This window comes from Protopterus annectens, chromosome 13.part0 (genome assembly GCF_019279795.1).
Source record: "Protopterus annectens isolate FY-2018-M chromosome 13.part0, PAN1.0, whole genome shotgun sequence".
Classification (NCBI taxonomy): domain Eukaryota; kingdom Metazoa; phylum Chordata; order Ceratodontiformes; family Protopteridae; genus Protopterus; species Protopterus annectens.
The window spans coordinates 122,596,302-122,620,136 of record NC_056747.1 but is presented as its reverse complement, the minus strand read 5'-3'; positions in this window follow the sequence as shown (position 1 = coordinate 122,620,136).

Here is a 23,835-nt window from a genome sequence, read left to right as displayed (position 1 = left end):
AACCAGATGCATAATGTCTGAATCCAGTGTATGGTGCAGCAGACAAAAAGTGCAAAATAATCAATAACAGTTTTTAAAAAATCAGTAACATAGCAAAAATACAGTTTAAAATTACAAAATACAGTACAAAATTGTACTTACGGTTAGGAGAATGCAACCGATTTCATGGGTTGCACAGATGAATACATCAGAGCAGGGGCTGGTCACTTAGCTTCGTGGAGGTGTGTTAAAACAGTGAGCAAACTGAAATAAGCAATTTAACCAATAAACAAGTGCAGACTGGGCCCTGTGCCAGCAACCTTCAATCAGACAAGTCCTAACTACACTCTCCTGCCACAAAGGAGCAAGGGTACCTCTCCAACAAACAATAGCCCGGCTTAATGCTCAATTTAACAAACACAACCAGATTCAGCAGGTCTGACTCTAGTCTATTCAACAGCAGACAAAAAGTGAAACAAAGCAGCAATAACAAATTTAAACAATCAGCAATATAGCAAAACTACAGTTTAAACCTACAAACCACAGTATGAAATTTTGCTTATGGTTAGCAGAAAGCACCAGATTCCTTGGATTGCACAGATGAATACAGTAGAGCAGTGGCTGGTCACCTGCCTCTGTGGAGAACAGTGAGCAAATTGGGATAAAGAATTTAATGAATAAAAAGCTCAAAACGGAGTCCTGTGTCAGCAGCCTTCAATCAGATGAGTCATAAGCGCACTCGGCAGCCACAAGGGTGCAGTGAGCCCTTTCAAACAAATGATAGCCTGTGTTAGTGCTGAATTTAACAAACAGAACCAGCTTCAGCAGGTCTGAATCTAGTTTATGGTACTGCACACACAAAGTGCAAAACTAATCAAGAATAGTTTTAAACAAATCAATACCATAACAAAAATACAGTTTAAAAGTGAAAAATACAGTGTGAAATGGTATTTATGGTTAGTAGAATGCAAAAGAATCCTTGGATTGCATAGATGAAAACAGGAGAGCAGCAGCTAGTCCCTTAACTCTGTGGAGCTGTGTTAAAACAGTTTAAAATGGCAAAATACATTAAAAATAGTACTTATATTTAGCAGAATGCAACAGATTCCTTGATTTGCACAGATAAGCACAGCAGAGGTGTGGCTGGCTGCTTAATTCTGTGGAGTTGTGTTTAAAAAAGTGAGCAAACTGAATGAAACACTTAACCAATAAAGCTCAAAACTGAGCCCTGTGCCAGCAACCTTCAGTCAGGAGAGTCCTAACTGCACTCTCCTAACACAGGGGTGCAGGGAGCCCTCTACAACAAAATACATCATGGTTTAATGCTCAATTTAACAAACAGAACCAGATTCATAATGTCTGAATCCAGTGTATGCTACAGCAGACAAAACATGCAAAATAATAAAGAACAGTTTTTAAAAAATCTGTAACATAACATACAGTTTAAAATTGCAAAATACAGTATAAAATTGTACTTACGGTTAGTGGAGTGCAATAGATTCCATGGATTGCACAGATGAATACAACAGAGCAGGGGCTGGTCACTTAGCTTTGTGGAGGTGTGTTAAAACAGTGAGCAAACTGAAGTAAACAATTTAACCAATAAACAAGTGAAGACTGGGCCCTGTGCCAGCAACCTTCAATCAGACAAGTCCTAACTGTACTCTCCTACCACAAGGGAGCAGGGGTCCCTCTCCAGCAAACAATAGCCTGGCTTAATGCTCAATTTAACAAACACAACCTAATTCAGCAGGTGACTCGAGTCTATGCTACAGCAGATAAAAAGTGAAACAAAGCAGCAATAACAGTTTTAAACAATCAGCAATATAGCAAAACTACAGTTTAAACCTGTAAACCACAGTATGAAATTTTGCTTATGGTTAGCAGAAAGCAACAGATTCCTTGGATTGCACATCTGAATACAGCAGAGCAGTGGCTGGTCACCAGCCTCTGTGGAGATGTGTTAAAATGGTGAGCAAATTGGGATAAAGAATTTAATGAATAAAAAGCTCAAAACTGAGTCCTGTGTCAGCAGTCTTCAATCAGATGAGTCCTAAGCACACACTGCTGCCACAAGGGTACAGTGAGCCCTTTCAAACAAATGATAGCCTGTGTTAGTGTTCAATTTAACAAACAGAACCAGCTTCAGCAGGTCTGAATCTAGTTTATGGTACTGCACACAAAGTGCAAAACTAATCAAGAACAGTTTCAAACAAATCAATAACATAACAAAAATACAGCGTAAAAGTGAAAATTATAGTGCGAGATAGTATTTATGGTTAGTAGAATACAAAAGAATCATTGGATTGCACAGATGAAAACAGGAGAGGAATGGCTTGTCCCTTAACTCTGTGGAGCAATGTTTAAACAGTGAGCAAACTGGATTAAATAATTTAATGAATAAAAAGCTCAAAACTGAGCCCTGTGCCAGCAACCTCCAATGAAGTGATTCCCAACTGCAGTCTCCTGCCACAAGGGTGCAGGGGGCATCTCCAACAAAAGATACACTGGTTTAGTGTTCAGATTAACAAACAGAACCAGATTCAACAGGTCTGAATCTATTTTATGCCACAGCAGACAAAAATGCAGGAAATCAGCAAGAACAGTTTTAAAAAATCAGTAATATAACAAAAGTATAGTTTAAATTTGCAAAATACAGTATAACATTGTTATGGTGAGCAGAATACGGAGGCTTCCTTGGACTTCAGAAATGAATATAACAGAGTAGGGGCTGGTTGTCTTACTATGTGGAGCTGTGTTAAAATAGTGAGCAAATTGAATTAAAAAAAAATACCAATATAAAAGCTCTAAACTAAGCCCTGTGCAAAGAACCTTCAATCATACGATTCCTAATTGCACCCCCCCACCACAAGGGAGCAGAGGGACCCTCTCCAGCAAATGATAGCTTGGTTTAGTGCTCAGTTAATGAGAATCAGATTCAGCAAGTCTGAATCTAGTCTATCCTACAGGAGGCAAAAAGTGCACTAAATAAGCAAGACCAGTTTTAAACAATCAGCAATATAGCAAAAACACAGTTTAAAAGTGAAAAACACAGTATAAAATTGAAATTATTTTTATCAGAATGCAATGGATTCCTTGGATTGCACAGCTGAATACTGCAGAGCAGGGGCTGGTCCCCTAATTCTATGGAGCTGTGTTAAAACAGTGACCAAACTGAATTAAAAATGTAACCAATAAGAAAGCTCAAAACTCTCTGAGAGCAATCTTCAATCAGACGAGGTCTAACTGCACTCACCTGCCACAAGGGTGTGGCAGAGCCTTCTTCAACAAAAGATTGCCTGGTTTAGTGCTCAGCTTGACAAACAGAACCATATTCAGAAGGTCTGAATCCAGTCTATGCTACAGCAGACAAACAGCACAAAATCAGCAAGAACAGTTTTTAAAAATCAGCAAAATAGCAAAAATACAGTTTAAATGCAAAATACTTTATAAAAAGATATAGTTAGCAGAATTCAGCATATTCCTTGGACTTCAAAAATAAATACAGCATAGTAGTGGCTGATCACCAACTCTGCGGAACTGTGTTAAAACAGTGAGCAAATTGAATTAAACAATTTAATCAATAAACAAGTTCAAAACTGAGACCCAGTGGCAGCAGTCTTCAATCAGATGAGTCATAAGTGCACTCTTCTGCCACAAGGATGGAAGGGGGGACTCTCTACCAAATGATAGCCTGGTTTAGTCCTCAATTTAAAAAAAAGAATGAGATTCAGCAGGTCTGAATCTAGTCTACATGACTGCACATACAAGTGAAAAAAAATAATCAAGAACTGTTTTAAACCATCGGTAATGTAGAAAAAAATACAGTTTAAAATGGCAAAATATATTACAAATAGTACTTATATTCAGCAGAATGCAACATATTCCTTGGATTGCACAGATAAAGACAGCAGAGCAGCGGCTGGCTGCTTAATTCTCTGGAGCTGTTTAGAAAAGTGAGCAAATTTAATTAAACAATTTAACCAATAACAAAGCTCAAAACTGAGCCCTGTGCCAGCAACCTTCAATCAGATGAGTCCTAACTGAACTTTACTGACACAGTGGTGCAGGGGGCTATCTGCAACAAAAGATAGCATGGTTTAATGCTCAATTTAACAAACAGAAGCAGATTAATAATGTCTGAATCCAGTATATGCTACAGCAGACAAAAAGTGCAAAATAATCAAGAATAGTTTAAAAAATCAGTAACATACCAATAATACAGTTTAAAATTGTACTTACGGTTAGCAGAATGCTTCAGAATTGTGCAGATGAATGCAACAGAGCAGGGGCTTGTCACTTAACTTTGTGGAGCTGTGTTAAAACAGCGAGTAAAACTGAAGTAAGCAATTTAACCAATAAACAAGCTCAGACTGGGTCATGTGCCAGCAACCTTCAATCAGACAAGTCCTAACTGCACCCTCCTGCCACAAGGGAGCAGGGAGTCCTTCTCCAGCAAACAATTGCCCAGATTAGTGCTTAATATAGCAAACAAAACCAGATTCAGCAGGTCTGACTCTAGTCTATGCTACAGCAGACAAAAAGTAAAACAAATCAGCAAGAACAGTGTTAAACAATCAGCAATATAGCAAAACTACAGTTTAAACCTGCAAACCACAGTATGGTATTTTGCTTATGGATAGCAGAAAGCAACAGATTACTTGGATTGCAGAGCTGAATACAGCAGAGAAGTGGCTGGTCACCTACCTCTGTGGAGCTGTGTTAAAACAGTGAGCAAATTTGATTAAAGGATTTAATGAATAAAAAGCTCAAAACTGAGCCCTGTGTCAGCAGTCTTCAATCAGATGAGTCCTAAGGGCACTCTCCTGCAACAAGGGTGCAGTGAGAGCCCTTTCAAACAAATGACAGCCTAGTTTAGTGTTCAATTTAACAAACGGAACCAGCTTCAGCAGGTCTGAATCTAGTTTATGGTATTGCACACAAAGTGCAAAAATAATCAAGAACAGTTTAAAAAAAATCAATAACATAACAAAAATACAGTTTAAAAGTGCAGAATATAGTATGAAATTGTACTTATGGTTAGTAGAATGCAAAATAATCCTTGGATTGCACAGATGAAAACAGGAGAGCAGTGGCTGGTCCCCTAACTCTGTGGAGCTGTGTTAAAACAGTGAGCAAATTGGATTAAATAATTTAATGAATAAAAAGCTCAAAACTGAGCCCTGTGCCAGCAACCTCCAATCATGTGATTCCCAACTGTACTCTCCTACCAGGAGGGTGCAGGGGGCATCTCCAACAAAAGATACAGTGGTTTAGTTCTCAGATTAACAAACAGAGCCAGATTCAGCAGGTCTGAATCTATTTTATGCTGCAGCAGAAAAAAATGCAAGAAATCAGCAAGAACAGTTTTAAAAATCAGTAATATAACAAAAATATAGTTTAAATTTGCAAAATACAGTATAATGTTGTTATGATGAGCAGACTACAGAGGTTTCCTTGGACTTCAGAAATGAATATAACAGAGTACGGGCTGGTTGTCTTATTCTGTGGAGCTTGGTTAAAACAATGAGAAAATTGAATTAAAAAAAAATTAACCAATATAAAAGCTCAAAACTAAGCCCTGTGCAAAGAACCTTCAATCAGATGAGTGCTAACTGCACCCCCCTGCCACAAGGGAGGATGGGGACCCACTTCAGTAAATGATAGCCTGGTTTAGTGCTCGGTTAAACAAAGAGAACCAGATTCAGCAAGTCTGAATCTAGTCTATCCTACAGCAGACAAAAAATGCACTAAATAAACAAGAACAGTTTTAAACAATCAGCAATATAGCAAAAACACTGTAAGAGTGCAAAACGCCGTATAAAACTGAAATTATTTTTAGCAGAATGCAATAGATTCATTGGATTGCACAGCTGAATACTGCAGAGCAGGGGCTGGTCCCCTAACTCTGTGGAGCTGTGTTAAAACAGTGACCAAATTGAATTAAAAATGTAACCAATAAGAAAGCTCAAAACTCTCTGCCAGCAATCTTCAATCAGATGAGGTCTAACTGCACTCACCTGCCACAAGGGTGCAGGGGAGCCATCTTCAACATAAGATTGCCTGGTTTAGGGGTCTATATTAGAACACAGAACATTCAAAATTTCAAGTGTTCTAATATCAACCTGTTTTCAGCGAACTCTGAAAATATCAAAGAAACAGAAAACCAAATTTTTTCCTAGAGAAAGAATTTGGTTGTCCGTTTCTGTTGCTTCAGTATTTTTAGCGCTGTGGTGGAAAGTTACGGGTCGGGTTCAGGTAAGTGTGCGATTGTGTGGACGTGAGGGTTAGGGCAGGTTAGGTTAGTTAGGGCACTGGTCAGGTAAGTGTGCAATTGTTTGGATGTGAGGGTTAGGGCGGGGTAGGTGAGTTAGGGTGCGGGTGAGGTGACTGTGCGATAGTGATGGACCTTAGGATTAGGGTTTTGGTTAAGGTAAGTGGATAGTTAGTGGTGTATGTATAGTTTAGTGTAGGGTTAGGTGCAAGAGTTTAGGTGTATGTGTGTGAACTGCTTTTTGTTTGGTGTGCTTGTGTTGTGTGTGTGTTTTGGAACAGCAAATTTTTTCCCTAGGAAAAAATTCGCTGTTCTTAATGTTCGATTTTTTAAATTTTCGATTCATAGGGTTCGATATCAGAACACTCAACATTTTGAATGTATGGTGCTCTAATTTAGACCCTGGTTTAGTGCTCAGTTTGACAAACAGAACCAGATTCAGCAGGTCTGACTCTAGTCTATGCTACAGCAGACAAAGTGTACCAAATCAGCAAGAACATTTTTTTAAAAATCAGCAAGATAACAAAAATACAGTTCAAATGCAAAATACTTTATAAAAAGGTACTTATAGTTAGCAGAATTCAACAGATTCCTTGGACTTCAGAAATGAATACAGCATAGCAGTGGCTGGTCACCAACTCTCAGAACTGTGTTAAAACAGTGAGCAAATTGAATTAAACAATTTAATCAATAAACAAGTTCAAAACTGAGGCCAGTGGCAGCAGCATAGCAGTGGCTGGTCACCAACTCTGCAGAACTGTGTTAAAACAGTGAGCAAATTGAATTAAACAATTTAATCAATAAACAAGTTCAAAACTGAGGCCATTGGCAGCAGCCTTCAATCAGATGAGTCTTAAGTGCACTCTTCTGCCACAAGGAGAGCCTGGTTTCGTCCTCAATTTAAAAAAAAGAATGAGATTCAGCAGGTCTAAATCTAGTCTATGCGACTGCACACACAAAGTGAAAAAATAATCAAGAACTGTTTTAAACAATCAGTAATGTAGAAAAATTACAGTTTAAAATGGCAAAATATATTAAAAAATAATACTTATATTCAGCAGAATGCAATAGATTCCTTGGATTGCACAGATAAAGACAGCAGAGCAGCGGCTGGCTGCTTAATTCTCTGGAGCTGTGTTTAAAAAAGTGAGCAAATTGAATGAAACAATTTAACCAATGACACATCTCAAAACTGAGCCCTGTGCCAGCAACCTTCAATCAGATGAGTACTAAATGCACTCTCCTGACACAGGGGTGCAGATGGCCCTCTGCAACAAAAGATAGCATGGTTTGATGCTCAATTTAACAAACAGAACCAGATTAATAATGTCTCAATCCAGTATATGCTACAGCAGACAAAATGTGCAAAATAATCAAGAATTTTAAAAAAATCAGTAACATACCAATAATACAGTTTAAAATTGTACTTACGGTTAGCAGAATGCAACTGATTCCATGGATTGTGCAGATGAATGCAACAGAGCAGGGGCTGGTCACTTAACTTTGTGGAGCTGTGTTAAAACAGTGAGTAAACTGAAGTAAGCAATTTAACCAATAAACAAGCTCGGACTGGGCCCTGTGCCAGCAACCTTCAATCAGACAAGTCCTAACTGCACCCTCCTGCCACAAGAGAGCAGGGGGTCCTTCTCCAGCAAACGATAGCCTGGCTTAGTGCTCAATATAACAAACAAAACCAGAGTCAGCAGGTCTGATTCTAGTCTATGCTACAGCAGACAAAAAGTGAAACAAATCAGCAAGAACAGTTTTAAACAATCAGCAATATAGCAAAACTACAGTTTAAACCTGCAAACCACAGTAATGAAATTTTGCTTATGGTTAGCAGAAAGTAACAGATTCCTTGGATTGCAAAGCTGAATACAGCAGGGCAGTGGCTGGTCACCTGCCTCTGTGGAGCTGTGGTAAAACAGTGAGCAAATTGGATTAAAGAATTTAATGAATGAAAAGCTCAAAACTGAGCCCTGTGTCAGCAGTCTTCAATCAGTTGAGTCCTAAGGGCACTCTCCTGCCATAAGGGTGCAGTGAGCACTTTTAAACAAATGATAGCCTGGTTTAGTGTTCAATTTAACAAACAGAACCAGCTTCATCAGGTCTGAATCTAGTTTATGGTACTGCACACAAAGTGCAAAAATAATCAAGAACAGTTTTAAAAAAATTCAATAACATAAAATACAGTTTAAAAGTGCAAAATACAGCATGAAATTGTACTTACGGTTAGTAGAATGCAAAAGATTCCTTGGATTGCACATATAAAAACAGGAGAGCAGTGGCTACTCCCCTAACTCTGTGGAGCTGTGTTAAAACAGTGAGCAAATTGGATTAAATAATTTAATGAATAAAAAGCTTAAAACTGAGCCCTGTGCCAGCAACCTCCACTCAAGTGATTCCCAACTGCACTCTCCTGCCACAAGGGTGCAGGGGGCATCTCTAACAAAATATACACTGGTTTAGTGCTCAGTTTAACATACAGAACCAGATTCAGCAGGTCTGAATCTATTTTATGCTACAGCAGACAAAAATGCAAGAAATCAGCAAGAACTGTTTTAAAAAATCAGTAATATAACAATATAGTTTAAACTTGCAAAATATAGTATAAAATTGTTATGGTGAGCAGAATACAGAAGATTCCTTGGACTTCAGAAATTAATACAACAGAGCAGGGGCTGGTTGTCTAACTCTGTGGAGCTGTGTTAAAACAGTGAGCAAAGTGAATTAAAAAACAATAACTAATATAAAAGCTCAAAACTAAGCCCTGTGCAAAGAACCTTCAATCAGATGAGTCCTAACTGCACCCTCCTGCCACAAGGGAGCAGGGGGACCCTCTCCTGCAAATGATAGCCTGGTTTAGTGCTCAGTTAAAAAAGCAGAACCGGATTCAGCAAGTCTGAATCTAGTCTTTCCAGCAGGCAAAAAGTGCACTAAATAAGCAAGAACATTTTTTAATCTTCAGCAATATAGCAAAAACACAGTATAAAATTGAAATTATTTTTAGCAGAATGCAACAGATTCCTTGGATTTCACAGCTGACTACTGCAGAGCAGGGGCTGGTCACCTAACTCTGTGGAGCTGTGTTAAAATAGTGACCAAATTTAATTAAAAATGTAACCAATAAGAAAGCTTAAAACTGAGCCCTCTGCCAGCAAAAAAAAGGCATTTATATTTATTCACATATACGTTTTATCTTTTATAACACTGGCTTTTTAAATTTCTTAAATTATGTCAATTGGTTCTATAATTAATTATCTCATCTTAAATGATAGCATTCTTTTAACGGAGGACTCTTGGGGTTTCTTTGTCTGAAGAAGTTCATGTATTTTCTGAACGAAAGTGCTAACAATAAACTGGTTGGAATTTTACAGCTTGCTGCCTGTTTTTGTTTTAAGCTCAAAACTGAGCCCAGTGCTAGCAAACTTCAATCATATGAGTCCTAACTGCACTCACTAGCCACAAGTGTGCATGGAGCCATCTCCAACAAAAGATTGCCTGGTTTAGCGCTCAGTTTAACAATTAGATCCAGATTCTGCAGGTCTGAATCTAGTCCATGCTACTGCACACAAAAAGTGAAAAAATAATCAAGAACAGTTTTAAAAAATCAGTAATATAACAACACTACAGTTTAAAATGCAAAATGCAGTATACAATTGTACTTATGGTTAGCAGAATGCAACAGATTCCTTGTATTGTACAAATGAACACAGCAGAGCAGTGACTGGCTGTCTAACTCTGTGGTGCTGTGTTAAAACAGTGAGCAAACTGAAATAAACAATTTAACTAATGAAAAGCTCAGAACTGAGTCCTGTGCCAGTAATCGTCACTCATATGACTACTAAGTGCACTCTCCTGCCACAAGGGTGCAGGGGGCCCTCTCCAACACATGACACCATGGTTTAGCACTCAGTTTAACAAACAGAACCAGATTTAGCAGGTCTGAATTTAGTCTATGCTACTACACACAAAATGCACAGAAATAATCAGTTTGACAAACAGAACCAGATTCAGCAGGTTCAAATCGTCTGTACTACAGCAGACAAAAAGTGTACCAAATCAGCAAGAACAGTTTTTAAAAATCAGCAAAATAGCAAAACTACAGTTTAAATGTGCAAAATACAGTATAAAAAGGCACTTATAGTTAACAGAATGCAGCAGATTCCTTGGATTGCACAGATGAATACAGCAGAGCAGGGGCTGGTGGCTTAACTCTGTGAAGCTGTGTTAAAACAGTGAGCAAACTCAATTAAACAATTTAACAAATGAAAAGCTCGAAACTGGGCCCTGTGGCAGTAACCCTCAATCAGATTGTCCTAACTGCACTCTCTTCCCACAAGGGTGCAGAGGGGGGGAGCCTCACCAACCAAATACAGCCTGGTTTAGCATTCAGTTTAGAAACAGAACCAGATTCAGCTGGTCTGGATCTAGTCTATGCTACAGCAAACAAAAGTGCAACAAATCAGGCAAAGCAGTTTTAAAACATCAGAAATATATTTATTTATTTAATATTTGTTAACCGGAATAGTCTGACTGGGTGATGCGCCTATTTTAGCAGAGTCCCATGGAGGAAAGCTCCGCGGACAAATTTTACAAGATTTGGGAAAAGACAAAACAGAAGTTATGATCATCATAAGAATTCTACATCATAGGGAAACAAACACGAGAATCATAAACATTTTGGGTATATTACTAAATACAGTAAAATAATTAGATTAAATCTATTTAAAAGAAGTAGATTATGGAAAGAGAAAATAGAGAGAGGAGATAAAGCACTAGATAGAAACTAAGAAAGGAGGGGTTAGAGGCTAGAAGAGGAAGAGGTGAATAGACAGGAAAGGTAGATGAAGAAGGATGAGGATAGGTGGATAGGTAAGGTAGGGGAGAAATGTTAGGTAGGAACAAGGAAAAGGGAGAAATAGGGCAGGGATAAGATATAATGTAAGCATGTGATCATTTTTATTTTATTTTTATTTAAGTTTGATGACTGGGGAAGTCCACTGGGCCATAAAGAGCCCATTTTCAGTGGAGGCCAAGGGAGAAAAGCTCCAAATATTGCAAGTTACATATTACATGTTACAAAAGAATAAAGATTTGTACAGAACATTTAAAACATTTACAGAAATATAATACATTATGTAATAAGAATTTAGTGAGTTAACATTTGAACAGAAGGTTACTAGCCCTTTTGGAATTTGGGTAAACTGAACATTTGCAGAGAAATACATTTTTGTCAAATAAACTCTTTGCAAGTAAATATTAAACAGGTAGCTACTAGCCCTTTGCAGGTTAGGTGGACCATTTTGCATTGACAGAGTACAAGAAAATTGGATTATGGAAAGTATAGTACATTAGATAGCAGATAGAATCTTTTTCAGATTAATGTAAAGATAACGTTTGGGTGGAGAGGAGGAGAAGAAGAAGATGGTACCACATTCAGCAGGTTTGAATCTAGCTTATGGTACAGCAAACAAAAAGTGCAAGAAATCTGGAACTGAAGTCTCGAACAAGTTTTATGAATCCGGAACTGAAGTCTCGAACAATTTTTATGAATCCGGAACTGAAGTCTCGAACAATTTTTATGCAGTAAAGTTGGCATTAGGATCTTTCTGTTTAAATCACACGTAACATGCACAGTAAAGCCTTTTTTAAGGTAGTGAGGCTTGGGCAACTGAAAAAGAAAAGCCTAAAATTTGCCTCTCTGCTGAAGCCACTCCTTCTGCAGCATCTCAGAGATTCAGTTGGGGATCCTTGAAAACTATGGTGGGGGTGTAAACATAATTATGCAGGCGTTTTGAACTAAAGTTTCTAAAATGCAAAGCTTGTTTATCAAATCATGGCAGCATACAAAGAAAGCACCATGTGTGTCTGGATAATTTAGATCACAACTCCCTTCCTCACACTTGTCTGTTTCCATTACAAGTCCTAGGACTGACCTTAAAAAAACATCCGTGAAGTCTGCTTACAAGATATCTGGCCAGCACCCTGCAGTATAAGTTTGTAGAAGCAAGAAGGTCCAAGCTGATTTCTCCTCACTGGGACAGCCAAATATTTTGGTCTTCTGATCTTACTAATTAACTGTGTAAAGTGAATGTAATAACCCTTCCCTCACAATAAAGGACTCTGAATTACTCTCGCGTAATTGGAAGTTCTCCATCCAGTAGCAGCTTTCAGTAATGTAATGTCTCTCAATCACCTAGTGGGAGCTATTTTATTTTCAATTCACTACATAACTAACCTAATTGGCAATAATTCATTTAACTAATCTGTGAATCCCAAAATGCACTAGAGTATAAACATGGCTGATGTCTCCAGACAAGTTCACATCACTAACCAAAGCATCTAGTGATTTTCTTTCCACCACACTGGTTCTTTCAGTAGAAGGTATGATAATCCATCATTTGTTAGTGAAGCAATCTTACTGGTTCTGCTCTCAAGTATTCCTCATATTTAGGCATCCTCTAATTCCCCATCAAACTATATTTAATATGAACATATCCCAAGACAATATTTATTTTTCTTTCCACAATTCCACAAGTAAGCAAAATATGCACTTCATAAACTGTTGAAAAGCACCCCCAGATGGCAAGTTGAGGAAGGTTGCATGCACTACAGAACAGGAAGCAGAAAAACATCTGCACTGCTGGTAAGAATAACGGATATCTCTGCAGACTGATTTTGATGTAACCTTCACAGTTTGTTCCAGGATAGGACACGACTGTATTCTCAGATATTTCAATGATGTGCGACTCCAAACAGCTGCTCTATTTTTTGGAATTGCCCTTAAGTTCACAGTGAGGGCACTAGTTTTGTATCTGTTTATAGGTCTTATTGGGAAGTTTAAATTTCAGAATTTTACATTTTAATCCCGTGTGTCTCTGATGCATTGTTTGCCAGTCCATGTTATCTTTCCATAGAGTCATAGACTTTATAGACTTACAGACTTGGAAATTTTATTTATTCAAAATGGATAGTCCGAATGGGCAAAACCTCTTTTCAGCAGTTGCCCATCTCCATGTTTGCATAGTAAAACATAAAACATTAGAAACATAGCATGTGATCATACCTCTCAAACGTCCAGGTTTTTGCCTCATATTTTTGGCCTATTCCTCCTAAAATGTGTGGTTTTCTGGCAAATCACTGGGATCACCTGGGGACTGAAATCACTAAATAATGACATACATTTGAGTTTTAGACTTCACATCCTTCAGAAAATATATGTTAGCACAAACCCTTTTACTCTAGCAATATTTTAAGTTTATAAGAGCAATATTTAAAATCTGACCTTATTTTTGAGCCTTTATCGCCCTGTTTTGTCAGGCTTTGTCCAGATTTCTTGGACTAAAAGGCAGAGAGGTATGCATGTGATTACAATTTTGAAACTACCCAAACTGAGTTTGAGGAATAGAAGAAGCTTCCAAAAAACATACAAAGGCATGAACAAAACAAAAGAATTGAATAGAATACATATATATATATATATATATATGCATACATACAGGGGGAAGAAATGCACATGTTGGCAATGTACAAGTAGAAAAGAGAATGTTTATAAGAATATACAGTTGTAGTGAAGAGATTATCCAGGTGCACAGCAGGACAACCAAGAGTTGGACAGGTACAGTGAGTCTGGCTTTAAAGGATTTCACTTTTTCTAGTTGTCACAGTTCAATCAGGATGTTGTTCACAGTGTAGTGGCATAACTTGAGTAAAGTGAGTCACCAGCTACAGTTTTAGATTTATTAGAAATTAAGAGGCACTTTGTTCCTGAGCGCATTTCCCATGTAGATGAGTAGTGCTGGTGACCTATTTAAAGGAGGAAAGTTATCAGGTTTATAAATTAGGTTGTGTGCAGTAATGAGTTCAATCCAGTGTAATTGTGTAAGGGAAATATAGTGATGTGTTCTAGATGTTTATTTGCAAATGTAGCTACCTTGTTATAGCATGAATCCAATTTCTTCATATATGTAGGGTGCAGGTGATTAAAATGGGAGCTGCATAAAGGGGATCACTTCTGTGGCTCTGCTCGATAGGGAGACAGAAAAATAATTTTCTTGGATGGCGAAAGCCAGGGTACCTTTTTGGATAGGCTTATATAGGCCATAGGGCCAATAGCCTAGTACCCACCTATGAAGAAGTGATGGGAGAAGATAGGATGAAGCTATTGTTTTCTATCAGATTCTGAAAAATATTGACTAGCTCAACAAAGCAAAGCAAGTTTGTGGTGTGTGTCATTAATGGCTTGAAGAATATCATGGTCAGAGTTTAGATTTTCATGTATAGTAACACCCAGTGATTGAGTCAATGATACTATATCTATTGTAGTATTGTCTTTTGATGTAATGCTAAAAGTTTGTTTTGATTTTGGTACGGTTTTGTTAAGAATAGCATTAACTAAGCATTCTTTGCATTTAGGATTAGGCTTGAGGTGAATAACCATGACTCAAATACACAAGAAGGACTCTCTGAATGACCTGTTGAAGGTACATCATTTTAGGATCTAATCTGATAAGTGTAGAGTCATCTGTGTATTACACTATGCTGGCATGCTTGGTTCCAGTGTGGAGGACATTTATAAGTACGTTAAACAGTACTGATTCTACCTCTGATCCTTGACGAATACCAACAGAGATAGGGAGAAAAGCGAACTATTTGTTTTGCCATTCTACAACTTGTTGCCTATTTAACATATAGCTCTAAAACCATAAGAGGAATGAGTGATCAAGTTCTAAAGATGGGAGTTGGGGTACTAATTTTTGATGAGAAACTATATCAAAGACTTTAGATATATCTAAGAAAAGAGACTATACAAACTCATCTGTATTTCTGTGAAAGTGTATGGTGCAAGTTAAACTGAGGAGGGTGATGTTTATCCTCTACTAGCGATGGAAACCATCCTGAGTCTGAAAAAGATGTTACTTAGGTAGCTGAGGAGCTGGGAATGGATACAGTTTTCAAAAACCTTTGATGGAGGAGATAGGATAGTTATAAGTTATACGCTTTTTTGTTTGTTAAATCTTCTTGTGAATTTTACCAGCCGTGTCTTTTTTGTGTTTTATAGCTATATGTCTATAGTTGGAAAATACTGTGGAATTTGTACCTTTGAGCCGGAGAATGACAAATGTTTTTTTTTCCAGAGTGAAGGGACATAGTTCTCTGTCACTGACCAGTTTATCACAATGGAAATAGTTTAAGTAATTCCATCTGCTGTCATTTTAATATATTCACCTGGTAGATTATCAAGGTATATGGTGGTGGGTTTCTGGTTATAATGGTAGCCGTATGGACAGGTTCAAAACTGAAAGAAGAATTATTATTTTGGTACAGATTGGTAAGTGGAAGGAAGTAGCAGGGTTATCTTTGAGTAAGCTATGTACTATTTTGACAAGGTGGTCATTGAATTAAGTAGCAATAATATCAGTAATGACATTTGTCTTTGGCAGAGGTGTGATAGTGACGCTGGAAGGGATATTATTTATTCTGGCCCAGAAGAATTTGGGATTGTTTGGTATTTATGCTGAAGACCAGCATAACAGGATTGTTTGATTTAATTTGATGTTTGGCACAATTTCTAAGCTGTCTAAAAATCTGTAAGCAGAGCTGTGTTTTACTAGAGTGCCATTCTTTCTAGGATTTATCTCTTTGTGACATAAGTTGTTTGGTTTGTATGGTTAACTAAGATGTAGGGCTTGTTTTTATTAGTTTTTACAAATGGAAACAAGATTGTTGAGAATATTTAGAAAAGTAGTATCGAAGTAAGTGACTGCTTCATCTAGAGGCAGGGTCTTGACTTTGGTCCAACTGATTTAGGTGAAGGAAGACACTGTCCTCCTTAAATGAAGTAAGATTTCATACTTTTTTGTATAGATTGTTTTGTTTATATTGCTATGGTGCCATGCTGTAAAAATTGGAACAGGATCACTGTTTGTATCAGGAAAGCAACCTGAAGTACTTATAGGGTTTGGCTGATAGGAGAGGATCCAGGCTAGTGTAGAATGTCTCTTAATACTTGTATCGAGTCTAGAGAGGGATGTGATAAGATGAGCAAAACTAAAGATTTTTAGAGTTTGTAGGGGAGTCTGAGTTAGTAACTTGCCACTCAAAGTGATATTAGTACTTCAGAATTGTCAAATGCTGGGGGGAATAAGTGGATTAAGAGTGAGATCAAAAGTGTTTTTATAGATGATGGCCTCACACCCCTCCCCTTGTATTGTAATCAGAGGGAAGGATATCATCATCTTTTATATCTTGTTTGAGCCAAGTTTCAATTACTGTTAAAAAGTCTGGAGAACAGAGGGTAATGCATGCATAGATGTCAATCAGTTTGTCATGGATGCTTTGTATATGTATATTTATAAAGACAGTAAATTAGAGACTCTATTAATGGAGACAAAGGGAGAGAAACTGGATGACTGATGAACTGGTTTAGTTTTGTGGTTCTTTCTCGGGGCCTGGATTAGGATGGATTTCACCATTAAGATTCAGTGGTTTTGGGAAATGATGTTTTAAGTATAGCCATTTGAATCCTTATCAAGTTTTTGGAGAACTGGGGTTGTAGGTCAGGTATGTAATTTTAAACAGATATAGAGATCGAAGTGGGCGATGATGTGTTGATAGAGAGTGCAATTTTGTTGTGTGCTTGTGGGACAAATAAAACTGGTTGGAAGTAATGAGATATAGAATGTAAGGTGGTATAGTAGTGACAGGAAGTAAGGGTAATGCAAACATGTTCATTTTGTGAAGGGCAGTAGTAGAACCAGAGAGATGATAAAAGGGAAGCAAGTGTGGGAAATAGTAGCTGGAAGTAAGCTGTAGATTGCACTCTGGTAGAAATTTGTATAATGAGAGGATGGATAGTGAAGTAGGGAGGAGAAAGTCTTAATTAGAGAAGCTGATTGAATAGCATGAGTGTTACGTAACTTGAAATGTACAGTAGGTTGGGGTGGGGTAAGGAGAACTGGGGGTTTAGTGGAGATGGGAGAGCCTGAGCAGAGCAGGACAGACCCGAGTCCGGTGTGTTTGAGTTTCAGAAACAATCAACCAAGTGTAACCAATGTAATAATTACAGATAACAATCAACAGAACAGTGAGCAGCTATAAATGCCTTGAGTACTCTTTGTCAGAGTTCAGTAGGAGAAGGAAAAAAGTTGGATGTATGACTGACAGGAGAGATCAGCAGCTTGGGATGGCAGTACAGGTCAGTCTTCACTGAAAGGAACAGGTGCAGTACGCTTAAATGATTAATGTTTCAAAGGAGGATAATTTGTTCATAGGTAAGAAAGTTGTATTTATCAAAATATAATGGCTTTAACAAGTCTGGACTACATTAATGCATGAAGTGTCATTTTCCTTTAGCAGTAACACTGGCTGCAAGCTCAGTGGTACACGTGGATTTAGCAGCTTACTTATTGGCACCCAAAGGTGACACTCTGTATATTGCCTGCACAGAAAAACGGTTATTTTTTACATGTTGAGTACATGGATCATAATCACTGTCAATACCCACCATCATAGGGTGCCTCCTGCTTACAGGATGTTAAAACAAGTCAGGCCCAAGATGACTTCACAGGAACCCAGCCAATCGTTAAGGGTTGCCTTACAGGGAATGAGTGTTTATCTCTTGTTTTATATAGAACAGAAAATTATTCCACAGATTGAGGACCTTTTGAGTAATAAGTTTGCCCTTCCAGTGTGGGTTATTTATTTGTTAAAGGAGATTCAAGTCTTTAATTTGAGTGTTTGAGAAACCATTTGATTTGGCAAGGTGTATGGGATCCAGGATGCTGGACACTTAGCAACATGAAACGCTAGACATAAATAACCTTGCAGGAGTCTACAAGAACAAGAGAGAGTATATGGATAGAGCTTCAAGCCAGTCTTGGTTGCTGATGGTCTTTATTCCGATGATTGCTTTTGTTAGAAACCTCTGGGGTCTTTCTGGCTGTATGATGTATTTGGAAAGATACACATTGAAAGGGGCATTTTATTCTATAATTTGTTTGTTCATGATAGAGTTTAGAGGAATGGTGACTTCTTTTGACCTTGAGCAGTACATGTCATTCTAATTGGGCTAGATAGAACAGGTTTAAGTATAGGACTGCCATTCACATGGTCCTGGGTTCTAATACAGGATATTCCAGATTTCCTAACTATGGTTGCTAAGTGGTGAGCAAAGCACAAGGAGTTATCTACAAAGGTGCTGCCATCTCTACCATCTCTGAAGACCTGATTGGTTTGGAGTGCTATCTATACTGTAAGCTGATGTTGAGGTTTGTTCACCAAAGGTGCCAGTGCTACACTTATTTACATTTAATTTACACCTGCTTTGCATGGTTTATAATAAATAAGTATCAGACACTGACTGAACAGCACTCAACTTGCAGTCATTAGCAAATTTGGTTATCTATATATATCAGGATTAGCTGCTTGGGGGGGTCAGAGAAGTAGATTCCCAGCAGCCGGGGTCCCAGTACTGAGCCATGAGGAATGCCACTAGTCATCTCTTTGCTTTCAAAGGCGACACCTGCTATTTAATTACAAGCGTTCAATTTGTCAACCAGTTTATTATCCAGCTTACAACATAAATGTCTATATTTAAGCACTTAAGCTCATTTACAACTCCAGCACTGGGAATATAATGTCAAAGGCCTTGGCCAGGTCCACTGCATGAACTGTATAGCCACTATCTACAGCACTAGTGGTATTATTAAAGAAGTCTGCTTATTTACGGAGTTTAATTCTCAGTGTCTATAGCAAGAATTTTATCAGAGCTTATAAAGTCAGGTATAATATGTCTCATGGTTTTGTAAATTAGATTCATTAAGATAAAGGATCTGTATTTACTGGGATCTGAGATGGGGACAACCTTTGTGGTGTGGTGTAGCAACAGCTGTGTTCCACAGGAACACACCCCATGGCTATGCTTAAGGTAAACAGTTTTAATGGGGGTTCAGAGAGGTCATGCCTTATGCTGGTGATTATGTAACAATGAATAATGTTAAGGTTTATAGGGGTGGTATTTTTAGCTTTAGGTAGTGCAGTGTGGACATGTTCCATGATAATTTTTTTTGGGGGGAGGAAGTGGATTGAACGTCAAGGACTGCTTCTGGTGTGAAGTTGACGCTAAATTTATCTGTAATTATATTAGTAATATCTTTAGGGTCAGAGCGAGTAATGTTGTTATGAATTAATTTACAGCATTGATGTGTGTTATATCTCTTAGTTACCTAATGCAGATAAGGATTTATGATTACCCTTCGCTTCAGATGCTAATTTTAATCCATGTTCTGCTTTGATCTTCCTCATGATAGCTTTCAGATTTTTGCTGATCTTTTTGATAGTCTTTTGTGTGTGTAGATTTTGACTTATTATAGGTCTTAATTAATGTTATTATTATTATTATAATAGAATACCCAAGTGGCTTGTCTGCATGTTCTTTAATAAATATGGTGCAAGTGACATTGTTTGGTATATGCTCTTTTTTACCTAGGAGTAAAATTTGTTAGCATAAGTGGCAAGTGAGGCTACTTTGGGACTGGAATGTTGCAGCTGAATTTTAAAAGCTCAGAATATAGTTTTAATTGATTTGTCTTTTTAAAGTCCTTGAATGCACAGGTGTTTATTGTGGTGCATTTAGATTCCCTAAAGTAGTAGATTACTGATTTGTGAGCAGATGTGACTAGAGTCGAGGAAACTAGTAGTTTAAGTAGGTGCAATGTTAGTTATGATAAGATCAAGAAGATTTTGACCCCAAGTGAGCTGATTAAATGTTTATACAACAGAGCTAGCATTTACTAAGTCTAGGACTCTTTAGGTTCACCTAACCTTTGCGATATAGGTGCTCTAGCTAATCAATGGATAGTTGAAGTCACACATCAAAAATGACTTTTTTATGGCTAGCTCATTAAGTGCACTTAAAAATCTATGGTCTACATGGAAGGTGACCCATTGCAGGCTATCAAATGATGATTTGTCTTGTTTAGGAACTATGTATAGAGATAATTTGCTCTCTAACAAATATTGATACTTCCCCAAAGGTCTGAAAGTGTGTTAGGCCAAGAATCCCAGTAAAAAGAAAGTGCTGTCTTTATACTGAAATCAAGGCTCAGTTAATACATGGATATGGGCATTCTCAAGTCACAGGAGGAAATCTAGCAATTTATAGTAATCACTTGTAGCACTGAACAGTACAATCCTGATGTGGCCTTTTGTTATGTTGGAATGTCGAGAGTGGACTTGGCATAAAAAATGCTATTGCCAGTATACAAATTTGTGGAATTAAACATGCAGGCCATCCTTGGTAAAGTAAGAAGTGCTATAAAATCATATCAACCCAAGCTATACATACCAGATTTACCTACTGCAACACCAGCTACTTAACCAATTATTAAAGCTAGTTATCGCCTTTGTATCCGGGCACCAGTCTTGGTGAGACTACGACTCCATTCAGAGCCAAAGTCTCACCTGCAACTGGCACATGCATATCATGCTCCAGTATATCTTACAACACATCTTCCTGGGTTTTACCACTTTTGATCATGGACATGTAGATGAGCTATCATAAGGTTATAGCTAGTTTTTCTTGTTGGAGGGACTACAAAGCCAGCATGATGTCACAGATCCTGGCATCAGAAAGTCAGTTCCACCTTGTCTTTGCCTATCCCAGTGAGGCTAGGGTCAATCTGCCTAACAAGTATGAATTACTAACATATTTCTACATGGACATGCTGACTCAGTTGCAGAGGAAGGTTTGCAATCTGTAGACTGGTAACACACTAAGTAGAGCTGTGCTACTGGATTTGCTGCTGAGGCTCTTATCAGGATTCTTAAAGGCTTAGGGAGTTTTTTTTTACATTATGTATAAATTTAGTGTGGTCTTTTGATAGTAGGGGTGAGTATATAATTTTGATTACTGATTACCTATGTAAGTGAGAGGGCAGATATAGATAGATACATCTCTCACAAATCATGCCATGCAGATCCAATAATAGTTGGTTCCCATACTGTTTTAAAATACCAGGTGAAATGAGGCTGTTAGCTAAAGTGATAGAAATAGACTGGACTTCCATGTTTGCAGGTTTATCAAATTACTAAAGAAAGGAATGATATTCTGAAGCAGTTTAGTCAGTAGAAGAGAAGGCATATTCGATAGATGAACCATGTTTTGCGTGACATTTATTGAAAGAGGCGAATATAAGCTAAATCTGATACAATTACTGCTAAGAAATTATATAATACAGTCTAACCTGAAAGTAGTACACAGCCAGTATAACAATCACATGACAGACAGGTAATATAAAGCAAAGTCAGTACGATCTGTGAGCAGTACACAACTATAGTTTCTTACAGAGCACAATTACAATAGAAAGACAGAAATACATCTGTATCATAACAATAGGATGAGGACTGAACAGGTGCTAAACATTTCACACAACACACTGTATAACATCATGCTAAGATACCACCAATAGTATGACTGCAGGCTGGTTCAGATGCCACACAGCATGCATTTCATGGCTCAAGTGGTACAAAGTGGGAGCTGTTGGCTGAAATGCCACAAAAATAAATTTCAAAGAATCAATAGGTTTAGGGGCCAGACATTGATAACTTCTAGGATTTGTTAGACCTACTTGCCAAAAGGTTGGATGCAGCCAAATATAGTTACTGTCAATATATCTACTTCTCTGAAGTCCAGGCCAACATGAAGGGACTCTGGCTCACAAAGTTCACAGATGATTGCAAGTTGGGAGCTATTATTAACTCCCCAAGTGATGTTGACATCCTACAGAAAGGCCTCAATGAGACCAAAGACTGGTGCCAGAACCATGGCCTTAAGCTCAATGCCAAAAAAGTGTCTCTTCATCCCCTTTGGGAAAAACCTGGTTCCCTTGAATTACCACATTGATGGTAGTCCACTGAACACAGAAGGCGTTATAAGAGATCTGGGAACACATGTTGACAACAACCTCTCTTTTGACCACCACGTTACCACTGTGGTCAGAAAGTCCTTCTATGTGGCACATCTCATTACTAAGGGTTTTGCATCCAGGAAGAAAGAGGTCATTGTCTCCCTCTACTCTTCCCTCATTAGGCCAATCATTGAGTACAATGCCCCATTTGGCATGTACCTCACTAGACACCTGCAACAACTGGAGAGGCTGCAAAAGTAGCTCACAAAGATGATCCTAGGCATTAAACACTTGTCCTATATGGACAGACTCAAACTATTCTCTGTCTCATATCACCTAGTTAGAGCCAATCTCTGCTTGACTTACAAAGACATGTCTGACCCAGCTCTGTTAGAAATGCTACATCTAAAGAAATCCCAATCCCTCCGCACCACATGCTCCAGAGAACTCAACCTCATTACCACAATCAACAGAACATGCTGGAGGAACAGGTTCATAACCCAGAGACTGCCCATGCTATGGAATAGACTTCGCATACATGTCAAGCAGAGCACCTCACTGGCCCGCTTCAAGAGAAATCTTGATGAGTGGATGGGAAATAGAAAATTCACCCTGGGGATCACTCCAGTGTCTCTACTCAAGAGAAGCACTAGGAACTAAGGTTGGGTGGCACGATGCCAGGGTAATCCTATGGGCTAGGCTTGTAAAGGCTCCAGGGCCATTAGCCTAGTACACACCTATGAACCTATAAGTAAAAAGAAAATGCATGCATCAATAGCTGTTCTGACAGCTATGAACAGGCCTGAGAGTAGCAAGGAAAGATTGTAACAACAACAAAATTAGCAACAACACTGAGTAAATGACCTGCAGACAAGAAAAAAATATATAAACAAACATTGTTAACAGTATGCAAGACAATGAAGCTTATCTAGGAGCAACAAGGAATTCCTTCCTTTAAACAAACAGCAGCTCACAACTCAGAGCAGCTCAACTTACAGCCAAGTTCTGCTATTGATAGCAAACTTTAGCAACCCTGCAAGCTATGTATGGTATCAAGATGTGCTCCCTAACAACTATAATCAACCCACTTTAAAACAGGCCAGCTGCAGCTATACACTGCAATGTACCCTGCTGCTGCAGGTAGTGCAGTAAAATCGGTACAGTTAGAAATGCATATAGATGGGAGTAGAGGAAATACATTTTGCAATTCCCTGATGTGTTGTGGACTAGTCAAAAGGCTAAATCTGGCTAGAATTGATCAATCCAGATTCCGTGTGTAGCAAGGAAATGAAGCAAAAAACAGCCCAGTCAAATAGAGAAGGAGGCCCTACTATGCAGCTGTTAGGAAAATGTATAACTGCAATGCAATATGTAGGCTTAGTGTATTAAAATGTACAACTGCAATATGCAGGGTTAGTGTATTAAGGGTTAAAAGGAGTTAATACATTTATTCTGCTTATTCTGTGAGAAAATATGCAGCTGCTAGAAGCTCTGAAGAGAGAACAATGGATGCCTGTAAACCCACCATGGTCAGCAGAAAGTGTATTGAGGCCAGGTCTGTACCTTGAATGTATCATATCAGAACTAGAGAAAGAATTGTGAGAAACTAAGGGAAGCTAAAACAAACTCAAGGCCAGGTTGTTTTTCTCAAAAAACATATTTTTGCAAGAC